Raw genomic sequence first — 6,226 nt, 5'->3', positions numbered from 1 at the left:
GAAAGTGAAGAAGTGTAAGTTGCTAATACTAAACCTAGAGACCAATTTCTGATAAATGCATGTGGTTCATGTTTTTGCCCTATTATAGTTGAGCTGGTTCAGCCTAGAAATGGCTGAGGATGGTAAAGTGAAGCAGGATTTGTGGCACTTCAGTCCTTCCCCTTTGAACAATAGAAATTTGAGTTAAAAACAAATACAGCATCAGTTCAAGCTTTCTCCACCATAAACTTTCTGTCTGAGTCTGCTGGCAGCAGCTGCGTGGACTCGGGTACACTTCTCAGAGATATTCAGACGTCCTGATGATGGTACACATTGTCAGTGTAATGGTTATTTTTTGAAGCAGATTTCATTCCTGCGGAAAGTGCCAGATGGTTAGCTCTGGAGCTGGAAACCTGCTGTTTATCTACAGAACCATGTAGCAGAGCCCACTGTCAGTACCAGCTTGTGCCTTTCTTACCCCAAATGCCTTGACATCAGCTTCTAGTAAGGAATGAGGAGTTCATGTTTCTTGGCCCTCAACTATTTTGCTGAGAATATCAGTTAAGGAGACAAGTGCTTGTGATATTTACAGTCATATGGAAAGTAGATTGAAAATCAAATTTATTTAACATGAGACTCCAAACAGCTATCTGACAGGAACTACAAGGGCAGGTATGTTACTAGTATGGACGTGTTTATCTAGAGATGTATATTAGTGTCAGAATGACTTTGCCACTAGGGTGAGTGTCTGAGATTATCTATTATGATATATATTTTCCTTCAGAAGTCTGAGCAGACTCAGGTTGAGTTGAGTGCCCATGTATCTGACTTCTGGTTACTTATTAAGTATTACAGGTAAGACCATGCTGTTTTGTGATCACTGCTGGACAACAACATAGTGACCAGGAGGTGAACCGATCAGAGTTGCTAATTTTGTTTACTTGGAGGAGAAAAGAAATCTAATCCGTGTCACTGCTGTAAATTTTAAAGACAACACCATCTTCTTTCATTTGGAACCATTGCCTTAGCATCACTGTGGTTGAACTAAGCAGGTTACAGTTATGACAGTCTATGTGGTCCTGCTTTGAGCAGGGGTTTGGATTAGACGACCTCCTGCGGTCCCTTCCAGCCCTCAGTTCGTATGATTCTATGGTGCATCTTTGGTTTGGGCCTGCACTCCAAACGTATTGCTACCTGTCGGTAGTACTGCAAGTAACGTCCTTCAGCTTCTAAATGTGGCTGCTGTTTTCAGATGAGCATAATTATATTTTCCCTTTACAAGAGCACAATTGCAAAGCTGCTTTCTGACTCATAATTTACCAGTATGCAGAGTAACCTTGCTACAGCAAGAAGGCAACTACATGCTCCAATCCTATACCTTTGGTAGTCAAAGGCAAAATTCCTATATGCTTGGGTGGGGAGCAAGGGGGGAACAGGATTGCACCCATAATCTTTCTTCAGTATTTTTTCCTGAAATGGCTTCCAGCATTCACAAGTAAAATGAGGATTCAAACATTTCCACAAGTAGACTTCCTCAGATTGTTTTGTGAGGACAGGGGACAAAGCTCTTCAGTTTCCACCACTGTAAAGTCCAGTTCATGTTCAGCAGATACAAGCAATGTGAACCTTTTTGGCCTGTTGTATTTAACCACAACAATGGTCTGGTATGGTTTACGAGTTTAACTTGCTGTCTTGCAAGTTCTCCTGTCATTTCCAGCCCTCATCTGTCAAGGCAAAAAAGGCCTTGTTTCACATCATTGATGAAAATTGGTCAAATGCTGAGGTATCTGAAAAATGACAATAAAACACAAATTCTTTGAAGTCTCAGAAAAGTTCATTGTTTTAACTAAGATTTTTTTCTCATTCCTTCTCAAAAGAGAAAAATGTCCCCTTGCCTTTACTGAGGCTTAAGCTTCAATATTTACCCCAGGGTAATATACTGTGCAGTAAACCTTCCCTGGGAGCACATCTACACATGCTCCCTGTTGGGAGAAAATCTGCTCCTAGTATGAGCTTCTGAGTACAGGGCTCCACCTACCCTGCTCTGCCCCCCTGTAGTAGCCAAGGGGAGCTCCAGGCTCCCCTGGGGTGCTAGCTTGGGTGATGGCAGGGAGCACAGGGTTGATGCCCATGTGTACAGGCTAGGAGAGATCTGCCTGCTGTAGTGGCAGCGGTCTCCTTGCCTCGTACACATGGGGAGGGGTCCTGATGTGCATGGGGCTGGGAGAGAGCTGCAGCTGCAAAGCACTCCTGACCTTGTGTATATGTGGACAAGTGCTATACCCAGCAAGGCTCCCCCACACAGCCTGGGGCTAGCTGAGATCTATCCTGCTTCTGGGGCAGCTCACAACCAGCCCTGGGCTAGGTGGGGATTTCCCTGAGCAGCCCAGGGCTGTCTGAGAGCTGCCCCAGAAGGTACAGTTCCTGGCCAGACCTGGGTTGGGTGGGGGAGGAAGCAGATTGCTCCTGAGTCCTAGCACTCCTCAGCTCTTGTAGGGGGCCAGGAGCTGAGCAGTACTAGGACAGGGAGAGGGGCAGAGTGCTACCCCATCTGGGAGCTGCTCCCAGCTTCTGGGGGGAGCTGGGAGCTAAGTAGTGCCAGAACCAGGGGAGTCCCCATTCCCTGTGGCCCCCGAGTGTTGGGGCTGACCAGGAGCAAATGCTCCTAGTCAGTGTCTACACATGCACAGATCATTTATTTCCTATATTTACAGGGGGCACATCTACATGAGATGCTACTGCGCAGTAAATAGTGCGCACATGCAGACACTGACGCTTTCCTGGGCTCATTTCCACATGATGCTACATTGCTGTAGTAATGCACTATGGCGATGTAGCATCCGTGGGAGTCTACATGTGACCAGCAACTACTTTGCCATAGCGACACACTTCCTCAGTTTAGTGTGCCACTATGGCAAAGTAGCTGCTAAAAATAACTGTATTCTGTGCATCTGGTGCAATACAGGCTGTTACTGCACCTTGATTGAGTACTTCCAAAAGGAAGTACTCAATCAAGGTGCAGTAACATCACCATAGCACATGTGTAGACATGCCCACTAGGGCTGTGCAAAACTTTGGTCATTGATTCCATTTGGAAAAGATTCAGCGTGATTCAGTGGCTGAATCTCCGAATCTGAATCGAATCAGAAGACCCTTTAATCTCTCTGAATCAAATTGGAACCCTCTGAATCAATTTGGAGAGATTCGGAAAGATTCGACAATTTGGACCTAAATACAGCTTTAAATGTTTTTTTCTACATACCTCAAGTTACAAGGTGGCCTGTGAATGCTGAGGTGCTGGGGTAGATGGAGCATCCCATAGGAGCATGGAGGGGTCCTCAGCGCGCTCAGCAGCAGACCCAGAAGTGGACCAGAAGTACTTCCAGTCCACTTCCGGGTTCACCGCCAAGCACGCTGGGGGGGCCCCCCACACTCCTGTGGGATGCTCCATCTGCCCCACCATTGCAGTGTTCATGAGCTGTGCCTGGTACCTCGAGGTATGTAGAAAAAACATTTAAAGCTGTGTCTACGGCCAGATCGCTGATTCTCTGAATCTGCATCGAATTTTCGGATTTGGCCGAATCAAATCGGGACAATGATCTGAATCAACAAATCAAATCGCTGTCCCCGATTCGGGCTGAATCCAAATCCAAATCAAATACAGCCCGTTTCGCACACCCCTAATGCCCACTGTGCAGTAGATTAGTCTACTGTGCAGTAAAGCATCTCATATAGACACACTCACTAAGCCTCAGAAGCTAACTTTGGTTGCTAATCTAAACCTCTTGCAACCATGTATGTGGGTGAGGAAATCGCTTGAGAGCAGGCTGTCTTTTAAAGCTTCCAGTACCTATTGCTTCTGGATAGCAACAGGAATATAGTGACATAAGAACAGCTTTTCTGGCAGTGTTTTGTTGATTCAATAGCAGGCAGAGTCAGGAGGCAGAAGCAATGTGAAAACAAACTATGTTGTGTGTGAGATGTATGGGTGTTTTGAATAACTTCTAAAGTTGGAGTTGTTCAAATCTGAATTTTAGGTTTTGCATATTACAAAATATATCCAAAGCATCTGTCCATTTAATTTCTGTAACAAGTATAGAGAAGCCAGCTGCCTAAGCATGTTTCCGCATGCATAGTGGGTTTGTCTAGCCCAATGGTTCTCAACATTTTTGGACCTGAGGCACCCTTCATTTTGTGGATTGTGTGGCACTCAGTTTCAAAAATAGTTTATAGATTACACTAATTGCTTCCTTGTATAGGGACCTGGCAACAGACATGAGGGATTGTCCAGGCAGGGACAACCTAAGTCTGCACTTGTCTGCTTAGTTCAGCTGCTTATCTCTTAACACTTAACTTACATCCTCACACCTTGTGGCACCCTTCTAAAGATCTGGCAGCACCCCAGAGTGCCTTGACACCCTGGCTGAGAATCCCTAGTCTAGTCCACTTTAGATTCTCCTGTCCTTTTCTGTAGTCAAAATGAGGTTTGAATCCTTTTACTTGGATCTGTGGTAACCTAGGGTGTGACAATATTCTTGCACTCCTGGACATTTTGCTGGCAGAAACTGGCCATGTCTACACATACATTAAAGCACCTTTGCTACTGTGCATTAAGTTTAGTACCTCTAATAAGAGGTACTACATAAGTGTGCAATAGCTGGCACTACTGCGCAGTAGCAAAAGTGTATGGTTTTTTTATGATGCTTAATGCACAGTAGACTAATTCTACTGTGCATTAGCACATTATCATGGTTTTTGCTGTACCATGACTAATTCTACTGTTCATTAAATGTCTCATATAGACACACCCACTGAAACTAAAACTGACATTACCATAAATTGCCTTCACTTGTAACTTGATTTCTGCTTCCTCATCTTAAATGTAATGGTGAGCAATCTCAGGAGTACAATGCTCTTATATGGAGCTCTGCAATTAACAGGCACTAGCAAGGAGACGGACAGAAGCACAGGGAGGAGGAAGCTTGCAGAACCCCTAGGAACACAGCCTCCTAATAAAGGATGGATCTGCCCTTTGCTTGTCAGCTGTCTCTGCCACTTTCCTATGTTCATTAAACTCCTGCGTGCCCACAGCTACAGCACCAAAAGGCAAGTTCCTTTGGGTGCATATTAAAATCCAGGGAAGCTGGCAGTTACTCAATTCAGGCTGCTGCTGGGATTCTGAGACATCTGTGTCCTCTCTGATCTTAATTGCCTCACCTTTCCCCACATTTGCAGTTAGAGCTTATATCATTTAAAGGCTGTATAATTTTTATATCTTCCCATGTGATCACTTCCATGAGAAAGTATGTCTTAACTTGCTGAAGTGCTAGTTTCCATGGTGCCTTCCACGTGAAGAGAGCTGGAGGGCTTTTAACACAATGGTGGTAAGTTTGTGCACAGAAAGAGGAAACTGCTACGTGGGGATGCAGTGCAAGGCTGTTTCTTTTCTTAATCCAATCTTTTGAAATTTCATTATGTTTTGTGTTCATTCAAGTGAAAGGTTGACAGTAACCCTATAGAAAGCATAATGCAAGTAGGTGATTGTATATTTTCCTTATACTCAGGTCAGCTAATATACTTCAGGCTTGACCTACAGCCAGTTTTCAAGTCCTTCCTGAACCCCAGCTCTATTTATCTACCTTCATCCTGTTTGATATAAACTTTTGGTATTCCAGGTCTCAGATGTCCTTCAGTTCTAATATGCAGCAACGGTTAGTACTCTAGTGCTGGACTACACAAAGCAACTTCAGCTAAAACTGACTGGCACCATTCAGAGCTCTTTAAACTGGACATGCCTACAGGACTCTGCCTGTTATGATTCTGGGCCATTTCAAGAAATAGAACTGGTAGAAAACTGCTTCTTTGCCAGCAAATTTAAATGAAAATAAAGGGTACATTTTCATTTAAATGAAGACAAAATACAGTACATTGACATTTTCTAGGTAAACCATTTCAGTTTGGGGGTTTTCACTTATTTAACAGAAAAACAACATTTTCCAAGAGCAAGTACTCTTTATGAAAAATTTGTTTTAAATGGAAGCTCAATTTTCTATTGGAAAGCAGTTTCCCTAGAAATTTGTTGACCAATCTTTAATGGGTACCCAAATTACTAAACTAATGAGATTTTAAAATGTCTTCTGCAGATTGCCTGTGTACTGGAAGATGTATTTAAATCTAAAGCTACGAAAAAAAAGATTCTAGATTGTTTCTGTAGAATGAAGTATAGAAGGAAGCCTTCTTTACTTCT

This window comes from Gavialis gangeticus, unplaced genomic scaffold, assembly GCF_001723915.1.
Source record: "Gavialis gangeticus isolate Ggan-Ray unplaced genomic scaffold, GavGan_comp1, whole genome shotgun sequence".
Lineage (NCBI taxonomy): Eukaryota > Metazoa > Chordata > Crocodylia > Gavialidae > Gavialis > Gavialis gangeticus.
Note: the sequence above shows the minus strand (reverse complement) of the source record.